General features: G+C 37.5%; 1 pseudogene; it reads right to left on the bottom strand.

Moving 5' to 3' along the window:
* Window positions 1-3,889: 3,889 nt before the first annotated feature.
* On the bottom strand, window positions 3,890-13,481 carry LOC100618757 (U5 small nuclear ribonucleoprotein 200 kDa helicase-like; annotated as a pseudogene).
* Between the last annotated feature and the right edge of the window lie 7,971 nt (window positions 13,482-21,452).

Below are 21,452 nucleotides of genomic sequence, written 5' to 3'. Positions count from 1 at the left end.
GGGTATAAGATGTTGATCTAGACCTAGTCTCTCCCATACTTTTTTCTAATTTTCCCAGAAATTTTTGTCAAATAGTGGGTTCTTATTCCCAAAACTGGGATCTTTGGGTTTATCATATAGTATCTTGCTGAGGGCATTTACCTAAAGTCTATTCCATTGATCCTCCCTTCTGTCTCTTAGCCTACTGGCTACTGGCTGATACTCCATATTGATTTGATGACCACTGCTTTATAATACAGTTTAAGATGTGGTACTGCTAGACCCCTATCCTTCATATTTTTTCATTATTTCCCTTGATATTGTTGCTCTTTTGTTCTTCCAAATGAACTTTATTATTTTTTCTAATTCACTTAAAAAATTTCTTGGTAGTTTGATAGGTATGGCCCTGAAAAAGTAAATTAATTTGTGTAGGATTGACATTTTTATTATGTTAGCTCATCCTATCCATGAGAAATTAATGTTTTCCCAATTATTTAGATCTAGTTTTAATTGTATGGAAAGTGTTTCCAGTTGTGTTCATATAATTCCTGTGTTTGTCTTGGTAAATAAATTCCTAAATATTTTATATTGCCTAGAGTAGTTTTATATGGAGTTTCCCTTTCTAACTCTTGCTTCTGAATTGTGTTTGAACTGAATATGTAGTTCTAAGGGGACAGGATATACATTGGGGTGAAAATTAAAAGTGGAAGTGGCCTGTGGAAAGGAAACAAGACTGACAGTTGGTGGGGGAAGGGGCAACTGGGAGTGGCAGTTGTGTCTTGTGACTAGCACTTCCTGCCTGCTGGATTTTTTTCTTCCTTCCTGGTGTTGGAGGAGGGAGGAGCTCATTTAGTCCACTCTGGAGTGGAGTACCTCTACTTTGCTCAGCCTGAAGACACAGGCTTCTGAAGGTTAGAATTGTTCTTGTTTGCTTTCTGTTTACTGCGAATATTCTGAAATTGACAAAACTGGCACAGAATACAGGAATGGGAGAAACCCTCCACCAGCCTGTGGAGCCTGGCCTCAGCTCTAAAAGCTGAGGAAGACTCCAAACTTATTTAGGGACCTTCCTTGCCCCGCCTTCCTGATATCTCTCCAATCCCTACAGGTTGTTAAACTTTATATTATTAGAATTCTCATTCAGATAAGTGGACTATCTTTTCTGGTTACAGAGGGAGCTGAACATCAGTTCAGTCATTCCAGGACAAACAGTCCTTATTGGACCCCTGCTGCTTCCTCTCATCAGGGAGAATCTCTCTCCTTTGCTTCACCAAGCAATATTCCCTCTCTCCCCTCAACTCCTCCACACCCTGCTACAAACCTCATATTATCCCCTATTTTTTCACTCCTCCCATCCTTTCCTAATAAATATTACAGGCCCTGTAACCTAGCCTCATGATGGTGAACCTATGACATGCGTGCCAGCACTGACACTCATAGCCATTTTCAATGACATGTGGCCACATGCAGGCTCAGCGCTCCTCGTGGCCCAGGAGCTGCCCTACGAGCCCTGCACCTGCAGCCATCTGTGACCATGCCCCAGCCTGGCTTGGGAGAGAGAGCTGCTTCACATGCTGGCCTTGGGGACTGGCCTTGGGGGTGTGGGGGAGAGGCAGGCAGTCAGCCAGGTGACTGGGGCACTTGGTGCTTCTGCACAGGCAGGGAGGAGGAGCACCCATGCAGAAGGAGCAGTGCCTGGGCAGGCAGTCTGGTGGGCTGCCCCTGGGCCAGCCAGATGGGGAGGGTTGGGGCAGGGCCTAGCCAGAGGAAGACTGGGCGGGGCTCTAGCCAACATGTAACCGAGGAGTGCTTAGAACTGATTACCAGACACTTTTAGCACCCTGAAAAATAAAGCAATGGCTTTACTCACAATTTTTCCCTCAATGTACTTTTGTGAGATCTTATTCTCAGTGTTAAATAGTATCAAAACCAACAAAAGAAACAGACTGACAGATGAAGTTAGTAGCTCTTGCTTGGGCTTGAAGTGTACAAAATATCAACCTTCAATTGAAGATTTAGCCAATGAAATTCAGCAGCAAAAAAGTCACTAATAGGCAGGTTAATTAAAGAATTCCCCCTCCCCTTAACTTAAGTTCATTCACAGCACCCCACACAAGTTAAATAATATCAAGACCAACAAAAGAAACCAACTGACAGATGAACAAAGAAGTCACTAAGCAGGTAAGTTAAATAATCAGTTTTTGGTTTATTAAATACAGTTATATATTATAATTATACATTTTTTGTTATTTAAACTATAAATATCATGAAATTATGGTTTTTTTCTTGAAGTGACACACCACCCGAGTTATGCTCATTTTTTTTGGTGAATTTTGATACACCAAGCTCAAAAGGTTACCCATCACTGGCCTAGCCAATGGGTCACAGCCATGGCATGAGAAAGGGAGTAACTAAGTGCTACAGTATGGAAAGGTCACTTTCTCTGTGCAGAGATGTAGTGCACATGAGAGCTAATTACTTCAAGTACAGGTCCTTTCTCACCCGTAATGAGGTATACCTCATCCAGCAGAAAGATATTGACATTCTGGACATTCTTGCAGTATGTCTAGTAACAGAAGAGAATGTCCTATCATGGTCAGCTCTACTTTCAGGGTAGAATGAATCATTAACTGCAAATGCCTGTGAATTCCAATTTGAAGATCAGGTGAAAATATTTGTGGATGGTCTTCCCATCTTGAGGATGCAGATAACCTCACTTACCTCCTTGTGATTCAGGTCAGATAAATGCTCAAAGGGGAAGTTTTTCTCTTCAATCTTGTTTACCTCCTCAGGGAACTCCCAGAATTTATGAAAGAGTACATGGACTACCACATATGCTTGTCAATCATCTTGCACAGATTCAAAGTCTTGTCACCTATACCCAGGCTTGATTTAATATAATTTCAAAGATCACATATTAATCAACCAATTGTGTAACTTATCATGTCTGCCATCAGTGAAAATTTTTCTAGGTTTATCTGTGAGATAAAGGACCAGAGAAACTCATTGATTTTTGCACTCAGTTCCTCCATGGTCTTCTTTATAGGAATAAGAACTCTTGAGTAATTTCTAAAGCTCTAGTTTCTCTTCCTTTCTTAAGGTGATGTTTTTGAATTCTGAGGAGAGGAAGAACATTCAACTTTTAATTTTTTTAATTGAAAAATTTTATTTAGTTAATTTAGAATATTTTCCTATGGTTACATGAATCATGTTCTTTCCCTCCCCTTCTCTCTCCCATCCCTTATTGCCAACATGCAATTCCACTGGGGTTTACATGTATCATTGATCAAGATCTATTTCCATATTATTGATAACATTTAGAGTCTACATGTCCAATCATATCCCCATCAACCCATGTGATCAAGCACTTGTTTTTTCTTCTTCTTCTGTGTTTCTACTCCCACAGTTGAGGAAGAATATCCTAAATATCTCAGTCTCACCCTGAGTTGGTTTCAAGGAATAATAAAGTGGAGGAATTCCATGGAGACTGGAACAACCTCCAGGAAGTGATGCAGAGTGAAAGGAGCAGAACCAGGAGAACATTGTACACAGAAACTGATACACGGTGGTACAATCGAACGTAATGGACTTTTCCATTAGTGTCAATGCAATGTCCCTGAATAATCTGAAAGCATCTATGAGAAAAAAAAACACTATCCACAAGCAGAGGACAAACTGTGGGAGTAAAAACACAGAGGAAAGGCAACTGCTTGACTACAGGGGTTGAGGGGATATGACGGAGGAAAGACTCTAAAGGAACAATCTAATGCAAAAAACAATAACATGGAAATGAGTTTGGATCTAAGACACATGTAATACCCAGAGGAATCATGCATTGCCAATGGGAAGGGTGGTGGTGGGGAAGAAAAAAAATGATCTTTATTTCTAATGAATAATGTTTGAAAATGACCAAATAAAATAATGTTTAAAAACAAACAAATAAATAAAAAAATAAAAATAGCTGGTTATAAATCTGTACTTTTAACTGATGACATAATAGTAACTGGTGATACAGCCAGGCTCTATCACTTGGAAGTAGCCAGTCTTCTTATTGTATTTGACCAAAATTGTTCTTATCCAGCATGAGAACCACACTATATGCCAAATATAGCTGTCATTGACCCAACAGGGGATAACCCTTATATTCATCATGTGAAATGCCATATAAGGTTGGGGATGGAGCATTCTCTATATAATAGGCAAAACTCAACCAATTTACTGCATTATGAAATTTAATTTCAGGATATTCTCTAGGACAATCTCAGCATTGACTAAGTCTGGCAACTTTGATATCCTCTGGCTCTCAAAAGGCAGGGCTGACTGGGTAAAGATGAATAGTACTGTAAATTCCCATCAGATGTAATGAGGCTATCATCTTTTATGTCATACTGTGGTCATACAGCCTCACCCAGCATTTGCAGAGTGTCCAATGCTCCTAATTCCATCCAGGGCCCCTTTTCTGGGCTATATACCTGTGTGCCTTTAATGATGATTGTATACCTAGGGAGGTTTATACCCCAAGCCAAAGTTGCTATAGGGAGCAGAAACTGAATGTATTTGTCAGTAAAAAAGATCTTCCAAATGTTCTGTCAACTCTGTTCATATCAGCATGATGAATAGGAAAGGCGCAAGGCAAGTCCTTCCACTCCAAATTCTGCCCAACTTCTGTCCACAGAATCTCAGTGGAGACAAGGTCCTCTTGAAGGAATAGACCTTGTGTGTCCTTCTCTAGATACATATCCCAGATGGCCCTGGATGACTTTCCTATCTTCTTTCGAACAGTGAACAAATATTAGCACCTTTTTTTTCACAGTATGCTCTATAATCTTCTCATACACTATCTCATTCATTATCTGTAAATGTTTGATTGCCTTCTTCTCTGTGATATGCACATATTTCTGCTCAAAAGGAATGGGATGGAAGCTATTGCAAAGTAAAAAATACCCTTGACAGGATTTATATGAAGAAAAGTAGCAAAGTTATTATACTTAGGGAAGGTGGCACTGAGCCCCATGGCCAAACTTGTTTTCAGTTCATCTCAATGTTTCAAATAGCTCTGGATTCCAAAGCTTCCAGGACAAGACCTCTATCACTTGGCAAGATGGATTTATTCCAAGATGATGAGCCCTACTAACTGGGTATAGATATGTTTCCCACTCTTTTGGGTAAAGATGTCTCCCTTCTCAGGGATGCACACAATGATTTGAGTGGCATTCTTTGGTTTCCTACTTGCATGACTGATCATCACCTATAAACTCTGCTACATCAGTACTGTGTGTTGTGGGAGAGACTACACCAAGAGATCTTCTGTTAAAGCTCCAGGAAGGGAGACTGAAAGAAGTCCCCAAAAAACAAAAAAATGAGAGGAACAAGAGCACAGACAAATACAGGGAGTAAAGAAGGGGGTGAATTTGAGCAAACAACAGAAAAAGAAGAAAGAAACTACAATAGACAGCTACTACTCAGCAAATGGAAGAGAGGGGGAGAGATCAGCAAATGATAAACCAGAAATCCCAGCAAATTGGATACAGGCTGTGGAAGAACTCAAAACACAACTAAGAGAGGCTGAAGACAATTGGGAAAAGAACTTAAAAATTAAGATAAGTCATCTGGAAACAGAGGAACTTGAACTAAAACAAGAAAATAGTGTCTTGACAGCCAAAATCAACCAGCTGGAAAATGAGGCAAAGGAGATGAAAGACGAGGTAAAGAGGATGAAAGATGATCTTCAAAGAAAATCAGGCCAGAAGGAAAAGGATGACCAAAAAGCCAGAGATGAAATCCAATCTTTAAGAACCAGAATAAAGCAACTAGAATCAAGTGACCTCACAAGGCAGCAGGACACTATAAAACAAAACAAAAAGAATGAAAAAATTGAGGAAAATGTGAAGCATCTCATTCACAAAACAGACGATTTAGAAAATCGTTCAAGAAGAGACAATTTAAGAATAATTGGACTACCAGAAGACCATGACAAAAGAAAAAGCCTGGACATAATACTAGAGGAAATTATCCAGGAAAACTGTCCCGAAATCCTACAACAAGAGGGGAAAGTGGAGATTGAAAGAATCCACAGATCACCCCCTGTATTTAATCTCCAACTGACACCACCAAGAAATGTTATAGCCAAATTCAAAAATAATCAGATGAAAGAAAAGATATTACAAGCTGCCAAGAAGAAGCCATTCAGATACCATGGAAACACGGTGAGGTTAACACAGGATCTGGATGCATCCTCACTGAAGGACCAAAAGGCATGGAATACGATATTCCAGAAAGCAAGGGAACTAGGTCTACAACCAAGAATAAAATACCCATCAAAACTGACTATATTCTTACAGGGGAAAGTATGGTCATTCAACACAACAGAAGAGTTCCAAGCATTCATAAATAAAAGACCAGACCTGATCAGAAAATTTGATGTCCAACCACAAAACTCAAGAGAATCATCAAAAGGTCATTAAAAAAAGAGGGGAAAAAAACAAACAAAACAACAATTTTTTTAAGAGATTCAATAAGTTAAAATGATATGTACCCCTATAAGAAAAGAGGTCATTGATAACTCTTAAAAACTGTTGCTATGTTGCTATCACCTGAGCAGCTAGAAGAATTACACTCAGAGGGAACAGTGACAAACTGTATAGGATGAAAGGACAAGACATAAATAGGTATATAGATATATGCATGCATAAATACATATACATGTGTATATATATATATATATATATATATATTACTAGAGCTAAAAAAAAGAGGTTATGACAAAAAGAAATGGAAAAGAAACAAATGGGGGTAAATTTATATGCCACAAAGAAGCTCATGACGGGAGAGGGGAGAACATTGATACACTGGAAGGGTAAAGAGGATGGAGATAGGAAATACTCAACTCTTGCGTACTGTGAAACTGACCCAAAGAGGGAAGAACAATCCAATCCATTGGGGAAGAGAATAAATTTGCACCCTATAGGGGAGTAGAAGGGTAAAAAATTGACTGGTGGGGATGGAAGCAGTACAAGGGAGGGAGAAGGTGGGGGATATTTTAAAAAGACTACATGGGAAAATAAGGGAGGGAAAAAGAATGGAGGGGGGTAGAAAGGGAAGTAAAATAAGGGGGGAACTAGGGGGACTGAGTATAAACAAACATTGGTATAGAAGTAAATAGTGAAAGAAGAAGAGGCAGGACCAGGAGTAGAAATCAAATTGCTGGGAAATACACAGCTAGTAACCATAACTCTGAATGTGAATGGAATGAACTCACCCATAAAAAGCAAGCGAATAGCAGAGTGGATTAGAATCCAAAACCCTACCATATGCTGTCTGCAAGAAACACACATGAGGAAGGTAGATATGCATAGGGTGAAAGTAAGAGAATGGAGCCAAATCTATTGGGCATCAAATGATAAAAAGAAGGCAGGAGTAGCAATCATGATATCAGACAAAGCCCAAGTAAAAATAAATCTAATTAAAAGTGATAGGGAAGGTAATTACATCCTGATAAAAGGCAGTATAGACAACGAGGAAATATCTGTACTCAATATGTATGCACCAAATGGCAGAGCATACAAATTTTTAAAGGAGAAACTAGAGGAGCTCAAGGATGAAATAGATAGAAAAACTATACTAGTGGGAGTTCTGAAGCTTCCCCTATCTGAACTAGATAAATCAAATAAAAAAATAAATAAGAAAGAGGCGAGAGAAGCAAATGAAATCTTAGAAAAATTAGAGTTAGTAGACATATGGAGAAAAATAAATAGGGACAAAAAGGAATACACCTTTTCAGCAGCACATGGTACATTCACAAAAATTGACCATGTACTAGGGCACAAAATCATTGCAAACAAGTGCAAAAAAGCAGAAATAATAAATGCAACCTTCTCAGATCATAATGCAATAAAAATAATAATTAGTAAGGGTACATGGAGAGATAAATAAAAAATTAATTGGAAATTAAACAATATGATTCTCCAAAACCAGCTAGTTAAAGAACAAATCGTAGAAACAATTAATAACTTCATTTAAGAAAATGACAATGGTGAGACATCCTTTCAAAACCTCTGGGATGCAGCCAAAGCAGTACTCAGGGGTTCTTGAGTTCCTTGAATTCATATATAAACAAATTAAGAAGGGCAGAGGTCAATGAATTGGGCATGCAAATTAAAAAAAAACTAGAAAGTGAACAAATTAAAAACCCTCAGATGAAGACTAAATTAGAGATCCTAAAAATCAAAAGAGAAATTAATAAAATTGAAAGTCAAAGAACTATTGATTTAATAAATAAGACTAGAAGCTGGTACTTTGAAAATACAAATAAAATAGACAAAGTACTAGTCAGTCTAATTAAAAAAAGGAAAGAAAAAAACCAAATTGACAGTATCCAAGATGAAAAGGGAGACCTCACTTCTAATGAAGAGGAAATCAAGGCAATCATTAAAAACTACTATGCCCAATTATATGGCAAAAAATATGGCAATCTAAGTGATATGGATGAATACTTACAAAAATATAAATTGCCTAGGCTAAAAGAAGAAGATAGAAATTACCTAAACAACCCCATATCAGAAAAAGAAATTGAACAAGCCATCTAAGAACTCCCTAAGAAAAAATCCCCAGGCCCAGAAGGATTCACAAATGAATTCTATCAAACATTCAAAGAACAGCTAACCCCAATACTATACAAACCATTTGACAGAATAAGCCAAGAAGGGGTTCTACCAAATTATTTTTATGACACAAACATGGTACTGAACGAAAAGCCAGGCAGGTTAAAAACAGAGAAAGAAAACTATAGGCCAATCTCCCTAATGAATACAGATGCAAAAATATTAAATAGGATACTAGCAAAAAGACTCCAGCAAGTCATCACAAGGGTTATCCACTACAATCAGGTAGGATTCATACCTGGAATGCAAGGATGGTTCAATATTAGGAAAACCATCCACATAATTGACCATATAAACAAGCAAACTGACAAAAATCACATGAGTATCTCAATAGATGCAGAAAAAGCCTTTGACAAAATACAACACCCATTCCTATTGAAAACACTAGAAAGTATAGGAATAGAAAGGCCTTTCCTAAAAATAATAAACAGTATATACCTAAAACCATCAGCAAACATCATCTGCAATGGGGATAAACTAGAAGCCTTCCCAATAAGATCAGGAGTGAAACAAGGATGCCCATTGTCACCTCTATGATTTAAGGTTGTACTAGAAACACTAGCTGTAGCAATTAGAGAAGAAAAAGAAATTGAAAGTATTAAAATGGCAATGAGGAGACCAAGCTGTCACTCTTTGCAGATGATATGATGATTTACTTAAAGAATTCTAGGGAATCAACCAAAAAGCTAATCGAAATAATCAACAACTTTAGCAAAGTTGCAGAATACAAAATAAACCCACATAAGTCATCAGCATTTCTATATATCTCCAACCCAGTTCAGCAACAAGAATTAGAAAGAGAAATTCCATTTAAAGTCACCCGAGACAATATAAAATACTTAGGAATCTATCTGCTGAGACAAACACACGAACTATATGAACACAACTACAAAACACTCTCTACACAATTAAAACTAGATCTAAACAACTGGAAAAACATCGATTGCTCATGGGTGGGATGAGCTAACATAATAAAAATGACCATCCTACCCAAACTTATATATCTATTTAGTGCCATACCCATTGCACTACTAAAAACTATTTTACTGAATTAGAGAAAACCATAACTAAGTTCATTTGGAAGAATAAAGGATCAAGGATATCCAGGGAAATAATGAAAAAAAATACAAAGGAAGGTGGCCTTGCAGTCCCAGATCTCAAACTATATTACAAAGCAGCGGTCATCAAAACAATTTGGTACTGGCTAAGAGACAGAAAAGAGGATCAGTGGAATAGACTTGGGGTAAATGAACTCAGTAAGACAGTCTTTGACAAACCCAAAGACCCCAGCTTTTGGGACAAAAATCCATTATTTGATAAAAACTGCTGGGAAAATTGGAAGACAGTATGGGAGAGATTAGGTTTGGATCAACACCTCACACCCTACACCAAGATAAACTCAGAATGGGTGAATGACTTGAATATAAAGAAGGAAACTATAAGTAAATTAGGTGAATACAGAATAGTATACATATCAGAACTTTGGGAAGGGAAAGATGTTAAAACCAAGCAAGACCTAGAAAGAGTCACAAAACGCAAAATAAATAATTTTGACTACATCAAATTAAAAAGTTTTTGTACAAACAAAACCAATGTAACTAACATTAGAAGGAAAGCAACAAATTAGGAAACAATCTTCATAACAAAAACCTCTGACAAAGATCTACTCAAATTTACAAAGAGCTAAATCAATTGTAAAAAAAAAAATCAAGCCATTCTCCAATTGAAAAATGGGCCAGGAACATGAATGGGCAATTTTCAGTCGAAGAAATCAAAACTATTAATAAACACATGAAAAAGTGTTCTAAATCTCTTATAATCAGAGAGATGCAAAGCAAAACAACTCTTAGGTTTCACCTCACACCTAGCAGATTGGCTAACATGACAGTAAAGCAAAGTAATGAATTCTGTAGGGGATGTGGCAAAGTAGGGACATTAATGCATTGCTGGTGGAGTTGTGAATTGATCCAACCATTCTGAAGGGCAAAGGGTGATAAAGGACTGTCTGCCCTTTGATCCAGCCATAGCACTGCTGGTTTTGTACCCCAAAGAGATAATATGGAAAAAGTCTTGTACAAGAATATTCATAGCTGCGCTCTTTGTGGTGGCAATAAATTGGAAAATGAGGGGATGCCCTTCGATTGGAGAATGGCTAAACACATTGTGGTATATGTTGGTGATGGAATACCATTGTGCTCAAAGGAATAATAAAGTGGAGGAATTCCATGGAGACTGGAACAACCTCCAGGAAGTGATGCAGAGTGAGAGTTGCAGAACCAGGAGAACATTGTACACAGAGACTGACACATTGTGGTACAAGAGAATGTAATTGAATTCTCCAGTAATGGCTTTACAATGTCCCTGAACAACCTGCAGAGATATACCAGAAAACAAACAAACAAACAAACAAACAACCAAAAAAAAAATGATCCTCAAGCAGAGGACAAACTCAGGGAGTAAAAACACTGAGGAAAAGCAACTGCTTGACTACAGTGGTTGAGGGGACATGATTGAGGAGAGACGCTAAATGAGCACCCTAATGCAAATACCAACAACAAGGAAATGGGTTCAGAGCAAGGATACATGTGATACCCAGATGAATCAGTCTTTAGCTAGGGAAGGGGTGGTGGGGGGCGATGGGGGGAGGAAAAGAAAATGATCTGTATCCAGTGAACAATGTATGAAAATGACCAAATAAAATAATGTTTTAAAAACTAAAAAAAAATACTGTGTGTTGTGAGATACTTTCAAAAGCTGCCTACCATCTGCTATGCCAGAGAACACATAGAAGCAATGCTGATGATTTTGAAGTCATCCACATTGATGGTACCATTTGATTCCAAATCTTCCAGAGCAGACATCAGTGCCACATTAATATTGGTGGTACATGTGACTGCACATAGCAACAGATTGTCATCGGTCTCTAGGGCAGCATAGTAGAGTATTGCTATGATTCTGATTGTTTTAAAAGTGCTTGAATCTAGCCTGGGCATATTTTGTAGTTTCTCCATGGCAGCAATTGGTCTTCAGAACCAAAGAGCTTCAGAGCAGTCAAACATGCCATTTAATAGCCTTTGTGATGGTGGTGTAAAATTCCATCAGGAAATTGATAGCATTTGTTAGCCATGAAATGACTCCCCTAGCTGAAGACCAGCTCCTTCTACTCCATAAACTTTATTAAGACCAGAGCCACCCTGCCCTGATCCATGGGTTCTAGAACCATGACCATTTGAGACTGACTTACATCTTCAGTTACATGGAGCTGGTAGAGGGTCTTGGAGAGCTCTGGATCAGACTCCTTCCTTCCCAGAGTCTCTCCTTTTCAGCTTTATTCTGTGAACTTGTCTCCTGTGTTGTGGCAGCACTTTAATAAAACCAAATATATTGAAATCCAGGACCAGGACCAGCTGATTCTTACACTCTTGATCATCACTGGCTATCTTCAAGACCTCCAGCATTTTATCTACTTTTTTTCTGAGATACACTGGCATCATCATAGAAATGGCTGACTTGTAGCCAAAAGGCATCAATGTTGGAACAACCTCCAGGAATTGATGCAGAGTGAAAGGAGCAGAACCAGGAAAACATTATACAAAGAGATAGATACACTGTGGTACCATTGAATGTAATGGACTTCTCTACTAGTAGTAATGCAATGATCCAGGACAATTCTGAAGAACTTATGAAAAAGAACACTATCCACATTCTAAGAAAGATCTTTGGAGTAGAAACACAGAAGAGAAATAGTTGCTTGATCACATGGGTCGATGGGGATGTGATTGGAGATATAGACTCTAAATGATCAACCTAGTGCAAATATCAATAATATGGAAATAGGTCTTGATCAATGACACATGTAAAATCCAGTGGAATTGTGTGTCAACTATGGGAAGGGAGTGGGAGGAGGGGAGGGAAAGAACATGATTTTTGTAACCATGGAAAAATATTCTAAATTAACTAATTAAATTTTCCCCAATGTCCCCCCAAACCCCCCCAAACCAAAAGGCATCAATATTCCTTGACATGGTTCTTTTTTCTTGGAGCTTATCAGCTAATTTGAGGCTCCTAGATTGGGTTCCAAGATTTAGCAAACAATATCCTTAACCCTATCCATATCGTCAGATATTTCTTCTTATACCTACCTATATACATCTTCATCACCTCCCTCTTCACCAAATTCAAACTATATGTTCACACCATATTATCATCAGGATTATCACCTATGTTTTTTAAATTTCCTTGTTTCTATCATAATCTATGGTCTTTGCTCAAAGTCCCCAACATATTGTATTGAGTATCACCTATCTATCCCAATAACAAATTAATCTCTTGTCTTCTTTCCTTGTAATTGAATTTCTAAGTTTTCAAGACAGCAAAGATCTCATATGATGTCTCACAAATGATATCACATATGTGATAATCCTGATGATAATATGGTGTGAACATATAGTTTGAATTGAATGAAGAGGGAGTTGATGAGGATGTGACTGATTCCCTCAGTGCTGCCTGGATAAAGTTGACTGGCACCTCAGTTCTCATGAATCTCCTTGGTTTAGGGTTTACAGATGATACCTAATATCTCATTCATGCCTTCTGACAGCAGCCTTTCATCTTACTGCTGTCATGACTGTCCTCATCACACTTTCTTCATTTGTCTTTTTTCTACTCCTGCATCTGGGGTTTGGTCCTTTGTGTCTTTTCACCCATTCAAATGCCCTTCAGGTTCCTCACCAGTGAAGTACCTCCCATTATTGACTTCTCACATTAGGTCTGGTAAATAAGAGAGCAGTTAGCTTGGAGGACAAGGTTGGAGATAGCCTTGTACTCATAGGCAGACTCCATGCAGTACCATATACCATGGACATGCCTGCTCAAGTACTTTGAGGGCCTTGAGGGTCAAATCTGTTCCCTCAAAGCCAGGCTTTTCTAACTGTGCTCTTCCAGTACAAAAGACATACTCTAAAAACACTCTGAAGAAAGCAGGGGAGGAAGAAAGGAGCTGAAAACCATTTAGTTCCCATTCCAGGTTATGAGACCACTGATTGAAGAAGAAATCACACATGTATAAACTGAAAGTAGGAAAGGAAGGAGAAGAACATTTACTTCCCTGTTCCAGGTTGCACATGCATACAATGCTGGCCCTGGGATCAGGAGCGATGGGGAAGTACCATGTAACATCATTCTAGGTCCTTAGATCCTGTACACACAACACAGTAGAGTAGGTCTTTCTCCTGTGGCTCCAAGAAGCTATAGCATGCACATCCCAGTAATGCCATTATCCAAGAGGCTGATGGTAACTGAAAGGTCTCAAAAACTTTTTAGAGAGTTAGGAAGATGTCTGCCTCAACCCTGGGAAGACTTTCCCTTCTAGAATGGAAAGATGAGAATAATTTGTCCCGATGGCCATGAAGATTCCCAAGCAGGCACCGTGGGGCCCTTAGAGCTTGGTCATACATTGAAGATGTCATTCACTGCATCCCTGGCCATCACTAGTCATCCTTTTCTCACCACTGGACTTTGATAACTTTGGATGAGTGTGAGACTGATGATTTTGGGCAATTCTGCTTCACTTACATTCAATTCACTCATAAGTCAAGACATCACCCAGGTGATGTTATTGGTCCTCTTTGAAAATTAAGGATAAACAATGACTATATATATATATATATATGTATATATATATATATGTGTGTGTGTGTGTGTGTGTGTGTGTGTGTATACATACATACATACATACATATATGGTTGGCCTTCTTTTAATGTCAATTCAAAAACAATAATGTGCCTAAAAATCTGATGTAGTCGGTCAGCAAACATTTTTTAACCATCTGCTATGTTTTAGTCATAGTATTAAGTAGTGTGTATAAAAACACAAATAAAAATGAGGATAGCCCCTGTTCTCAAGGAGTTTATAATCCAAAGAGGGAAGACAAAATAAAAAAAAGGGAAATTGAAAAGGAATGGAGGAAGGTACCTGACTTGGGATATGATAGAGAAGTCCAAAGAATCCAAAGATGTTCAAAAGTCTAAATTCAGTGGGGCTAATGGGAAATGAAAAGCCTTCTCCTTAAATAGTTTCCTGGGAGCCCATGGTCATGCCCTCCAGTCAAAGGGACTAATCAAAGGGGCAAGAGTACTGATGATATATAAAAAGGCAGATTAAATCTTGAAGTATATGAGCTTTCCCACTGACGAGTTTCCTAGGAAAGGAAGGCATGATGGAGATGTCCAGAAGCAGGGTAGCATGCACTTATTAGCAAAATAACATGGTTCATTGGTAAAAATAATAATAAAAAGAATTCTTTGGGGTCTAAAGAGGAAATATCCATGAGAAGATGTAAAATTAGACTGTGGATTGTGGTAGAGTATTTGTGATGAAGAGTTTGGCTTGTGGAAGATCTTATCCTCTTTCTAGGGTATAAGAAACATTTCTCTGAGCGGTTTTATGAAAAAAAGAAAAACACAAGAGATAATTTTTTCCAGGACAAATTGTTTTAACATCATGCATAAGTGAAGATGAAGAAAGAAATATGTCTTCTGTTTCATTCACAACATAGATGGGTCTTTACACTTAACTACTAAGGTGTAGAACTCTTCACATAATTTTTCAGCTAGGAGCTTTCCCTGCCAGTGACACCTAGCATTTCAAAGGCAAGCTTTGGGGGAATGTCAAATTATGACCAGTGTTGTAGCCCTAGAATGTTAAAGCCAGAGTTCCAAGAACACAAAAAGAATTAAACATCTATTCTTCAACTGAAAAAAAAAAGCCTGGTAAGTTTTCAGCCTGCTTCAGAAATAAGCTATGAAAAATTTTCTTTTTAAACAAAGAAGGGAAATGACAGACAAATTGTTCGACCCTGCTAACACCCATACTGATAACGTTAAAAATTGCTACTCATTTCATTTTGTCTGCTTTGAAAGTAATTTTGAGAAGTAGAAATAATTTAGAATACCATCTTTTCTGGAGTCATAAATTTACAAATCACCAGCAGATGTGACAAAGATTCACAGGGAATGTTGCAAAGATTAAAATCAGAGGTGGGAACAGGACTGAAACCTGCTTGTCCACTAGTTTTTCAAGGTGAATAAGCAAGAAAAGATTTTGAAAGGGAAAATTCTCTGTCTTTGTTTGATAGACAGGATAACAGCAGGAAAATAGCCTAGTTAATAATACTGGAAGTAGCAGAAATATTTTAAAAGCACTAGGTCAGTGACATTGACATGATCTAATAAATTAACTAAATCATTAATAACTCAGAACAACATAGTCCTTGTTATAAAAAAACAAAAAAAAATCCCTGAATTTGCACTTGAAATGAAATAGGCCAGAAGCATTTAATAATATCTTATAATTTCTAGTGTACTTTACATTTCAAAAGTGCTTCCACATCCAGGATGTCACATCAACCCTGTGAATTGTATAATAATTTAGTAAACATTTATTAAACACCTACTCTGTGCCAGTGACTATGCTAGGCACTGGGGCTTCAGAAGCAAAAACGATGTCCCTACCCTCAAGGAACTTATATTGATGGGAAACAACCCTTTTAGAAAGTCAGTCAACAAATTTTTATTAAGATTATTATTTACCAGGCACTGTTCTAAATTCTGGGGATAGGAGCACTAGCAAAAAAGAAAGACAGTCCTTGTCCTCAAGGAGCTGACATTCTAATGGGAGAAGACAAACACATAAAAAGAAACTGAAAAGTGGAAGGAAGAAGGAGAAGAAATAAGAAGGAAAACATTAGCTTAGGACTTGATGGAAGAGTCTACCATGCATCTTGATGAGAAATGAAGAGTTGGCTGGCCTGGGCACACTCTTTTGTTTTTAACCCCTTACCTTCTATCTTTAAAATCAATACTAAGTTTTGGTTCCAAGGCAAAAGAGTGGTAAGGGCGAGGCAGTTGCGGTTAAGTGACTAGTGTAAAAATTAATTTTATCTCTAATAATAAAAATATATTATTTTATGAGGTTTACTAAGGATTATTGTGAGTGTGTGTGTGTGTGTGAGTGACATTTATCTTCAGTTATATTTACCCTTCTTCACATCCCTCCCATTCCCTGCTTCTCCTTTTCCTTAGTACTAGACAAGTGCTTATTGAATAAATGAATGAATAATCTAGCCCAACCCCCTCATTTTAGAAATTGAAGAAACAGACTTAATGAGATTGAGGTTGAGTGAATTGATCCCAGAGTTGAACACACTTAATCCAAATTCAATTCTCTTTTCAATACTTTGTAGCTGCCTCTTTATAGGAAGAAGGAATATTGCAACACATAAGGTCTTAGGTAGTACTGTAGAGAATGCTTGAAACAAGCGATGGATTCCCAAAGCAAAGGGATAGCATGATGAAGTAGAAAGGGCCCTGACCTTCAATTCAGACTTTCTTTGAGTTTAATCTGTGACAAGGGACTTCTGGCTTCTCTGAATCTCAGTCTTAATCTACAAAATAAGAACATTAAGAATTGTGTCACATTTCAAATGAAATGAAATTGTTATGTAGAAAATATTGCCAAAGTAATGTATTATTAATAAAAGAACTGAACCTTGACCTGATTAATTTTAATAATTGCCCTTAAAACTTGTTTTCATAGGAAATTTCAGTCTTTTATTTAGGAAAACAAGATAATTAATATTTTAAAATTGGATTGTCAAACTTTTGAGTTCAGTGGCATTGAAATTTTTCTTTTTTTAGTTTATTAAAACACTTAATTTTTATATTTTTAATAATTTATTTTTTCCAATTACATATAAAAATCATTTTAAACATTTGTTTTTAAAAATTTTGAGTTCCAAATTCTCTCCCTCTTTCCCTTTTAACCTCCCTGAGGTGACAAGCAATTTGATATTTATTATACATATAGTCATTCAAAACACATTTCCATATTCATCACTTTTGGAAAGAAAAGATAGGCCAACCTCCATGCCCACCCCAAATAAAAAAGAAAGAAAAAAAGTATGATTTGATCTACATTTGGATTCCCTCTGGCATTTTTCATCACAAGTCCTTCACAATTGTCTTGGAATATTGTATTGCTGAGAATTGCTAAGTCATTCACAATTGATGATCATACAATACTGCTATTATTGACCAAGTCACTAATCAAGATATGTATTAGAGACACATCTTGATTAGTGACTTGGTCAGGGTCACAAAACCCCTGGAACAAAAGCAGGATATGAACCCAGGTCTTCCTAATTTTAAATCTAGAACTTTCTCCACTGTTCAGACAATTATAACCATGGGTGGGAAATTTAGATTGTACTCTCTTGGGGTGCATTTCCTCCCTCCAGTACTAACAACTCTTTTTCCATCTGTCCCCTTGGCCTCTGGCCCTCACCTCCTCAGCATCATCCAGTCTTTCAGTAGCCTAGAAACCTTGTGGTATCCCAGGGAAGACTTCTTCACTCCAGGTGGCTACACCACAGGTGACCCTGACACCTCCTGTTTCTCCCTGGCACAAAAATGATGAGTTATGGTATAGTGACTAAGTCAAACTGTATAAACAACATGATATAATGGAAAGAGTGCTTCATTGGAAATCAGTGATAATTAGCAATATGGCCTTATAATTAACAATAAATTAGACAGCATACTATTCTGGAAATACAGAATACTGCTATATTTCTTAATTTAGCTAGAAAGAACAACAATAGCAAAGAGAGTGTGGAAGAGCAATTATGCTAAAGAAAAAGACAGTCAAAAGAAAAGTCAGTATCAGAAACATCCCCAAAGGGTAAAAGAAAGCAGCTGACCCCCTGTCTTTCTTGGATTTACAAGTATATTTGAACTCCAGTAATCCCCCACAGGGGATAATTTTATTAGCCATGAAGGACTCCCAGGTGAAACTGACAACTCAATTTCACCAAAACACAAAATATTAAAGCCATTAAGCTATTAAAATGATTACTTAAAAACACTCTTCCCTAAAACAAACCAAGTTTGAAAGCAAGTAGGCAAATTTTCAATGAGGAGCCATTTGAGCATTCTAATTTTAAACAAAACAAAATAGCAAAAGACTAGTGAACAGAGCTTATTTTTTCTAGTCAACTACATTAATCATTATGAAAATAAATCACTGTACAAAACTGATGGACAAATCAAAATTCAAAATGGGCCTTTGGAGAATGAGTAAATGTTTGGACTAAAAATGAATTTTACAGATCACTAGTATTGAATTAAAAATAAGATAACAGAGGGAAAGGGAGTTTTGTTTATTAGAGAAAATAGCATAGCCACACATTTGAAGGTGAGTGTTTTGGTTTATACATTACAAAGATTATAAATGGCAACCACTCATCTATGCTTTATTTTTTGGACTCTATTCCTTGAATAGTTCAGAGAAGGGAGTTCATAGATTAAGCAAAAGTATAAATGTGAGTTAAATTGGACTTCTTGACTCAATTTTTACACTCACAATATGACACTTCTTTGGAGGACTGTGCACAAAGAACATAGTTTGTATTTGTGTTCTTAAGATTAAAAGATGTCCTGAACTTATTCTCTTGCCATGAGGTTTTGTTCCGGAAAGAGAGCTAATCTTTAATTTAGCTCAATTAAGAAAACATTCCTTAGGAGCCTACCATGTACCAAAAACTTCTAGACTTTGGGGAAGAAATGGCAAATTCAAAACCATTCCCTGCCCTCAAGGAGCTTATATGTATATAATATGTATATGTATATAATATGTATATAAGTGGGAGTTAACAAGGGAGGGAATATATGAGATTCATGAGGGGTTTGTCCAGCATTTAACACAGTACCTGACACATGGTAAGTGCTTAATAAATCCATGTTGATTATAATCAGCAAATGCTTCCCCATAGAAAGTGACATGACACATGAACTAAGTGAGTTCTAAGGGAAAGCAATAACTCTAAGGGACAGAAGTACATTCTAGATATAAGAGCAAAGGCAAAGAGGAGAGAGTGGAATGTTGAGTTTAGTAACAGTAGAAGTCACTTAATCTAGACACAGAGTGAAGGAAGGAGAATGTAAAATAATTCTGGAAAGATAGTCTGGAGAAAAGATCATGAAGGGTTTAAAATGCCTAACAGAAGTTTGTATTTTATCTAAGTTGATTGTTCACCTTTGTACTCAAAGAGGATCAAAATGACATCATGAGGGGTGATGTCCTTTGACCTGCCTATGTTGAATTTAAATGAGGCAGATATGTAAGCCTTGTTGTCTCTTTAGCTGCCTTCATAGCCATTGGAAAACATTGTCCTCATCCACTCATACTGGTGATGAGAAGTTTTCACATGCTGGGAGTAGACACCTTCTTCACTCACTGATGGATATGAGGCATGTTGGTTATCCTCAACCTGGTTTGGGTTACCTGCTGAGACAGTTTACCAGAGTGTGGCTGCTGCTCATGCTACAGCTTCTTGGAGGCACAGCTGAAAGCTGGATGGCAGATAAACCAAAAGGAGGGAAGCATCCCTGAAAAGAGCTTGACAAGTCCTCACACCTGAAATGCTAGTTTTCCCTGAACACCTTTACACCTCATTATCTTAGAGGCAATAAATTGGGAACCACCAGAGATTATTGAGCAAGAGAGAGATATTGTAATATTTTACCTTTAAAACAATTATCTTAGCAGTTCTATGGAGGACAGATCTGAGAGGAGAGAGGCTAGCAGTAGAGAAAAGAGTTAATCTTTTTCAGCAGAATAGGCACCAGGGAATGGTGATAAGATCTAGCATGGAAATTGTGCTTGTGCAGAGAAAGAGATGGCTTTGAATAGTTGTTTTTTTTTTCATAAATGAGTTTCCCCAAATATTTTAGGCATACGCAAGCATAGATCATGGGCTGGCTGTGCTTAGATGTATTCAGACACTGTACTCATACTCTATGCATGCTTATAATTTCAAGATTAGGTTTGTGTTGAGTTGAGGAATGAAAAGGAAATTAAATTATTCTATTTTCTCTAATCACTTGGATCACTGCTGGATCCGTGGAGCAGTGTCTCATGTATTGACATAAAGACAGAGAAAAAGAGAATAAAGAGCTGAAAGAGGAAAGAACAAATAGAGATGGAAAGCTGGAATGGGAAAGTCATGATGCTCAGAGAAGCCTTGAAGGACATTGTAAGAGCTGGTTTTACTCAATGAGAAGTTGACACGAAAACCTTTCAAAGCAGAGCTGGAATGGTGGCTACCTTAATTCTTTCTCACCTCAAGCCCTGAATCCCAGGAAAAGAACAATTATTATTTTCTTTTCCTTTCTGGCAGATGTCAGGTGAATGCATCATCTTAAATACATCATTTCCCCCCTCCCCAATATAAACACAACTAAATTTGCCACAGAGCAAGTTTCTAGTATGATGATGATGCTGTGATATTTCAAGGATCCTTGATTCTCCAAAAATATAGATTATACATACTTAGATAGTATTCATGAATTTTCTTGGTAAAACAAACAGACAAAGAAACAAACAACAACAATACCTGTTTTGGGACTTTCTGGTGATGAATTCTCTGATATTATCTAGGATGGTGCTTTAAGACAAAGATATATAAGAATCCTTAGAAAGCACCTCAAATTCACTCTCCCTACTGGGGTCTGTATTAGAATTGTATTAGAAAGGGGAGTTTGTAAGAGATAATAAGGGGGAAGTTAAGTCCAAACAGCTGGGGGGTCCAACTCTCCCTTCTTCAAACTTCCATGGAATTCTCTTTCACTCTTTCCCCTATGGTCTGGGTTCCATGTATTCTTGAGCCCTTCCTGCTTTGCATATCATTTCTTTGGTCTATGCCCAATTCCTCCACCACAGGTCCCTTCTTCTTTTTGAAGTGGCTTAACAAAAAA

The sequence above is a fragment of the Monodelphis domestica genome, chromosome 2, assembly GCF_027887165.1.
Source record: "Monodelphis domestica isolate mMonDom1 chromosome 2, mMonDom1.pri, whole genome shotgun sequence".
NCBI classification, from domain to species: Eukaryota; Metazoa; Chordata; class Mammalia; order Didelphimorphia; family Didelphidae; genus Monodelphis; species Monodelphis domestica.
This window is presented reverse-complemented; position numbering and strand designations above follow the sequence as displayed.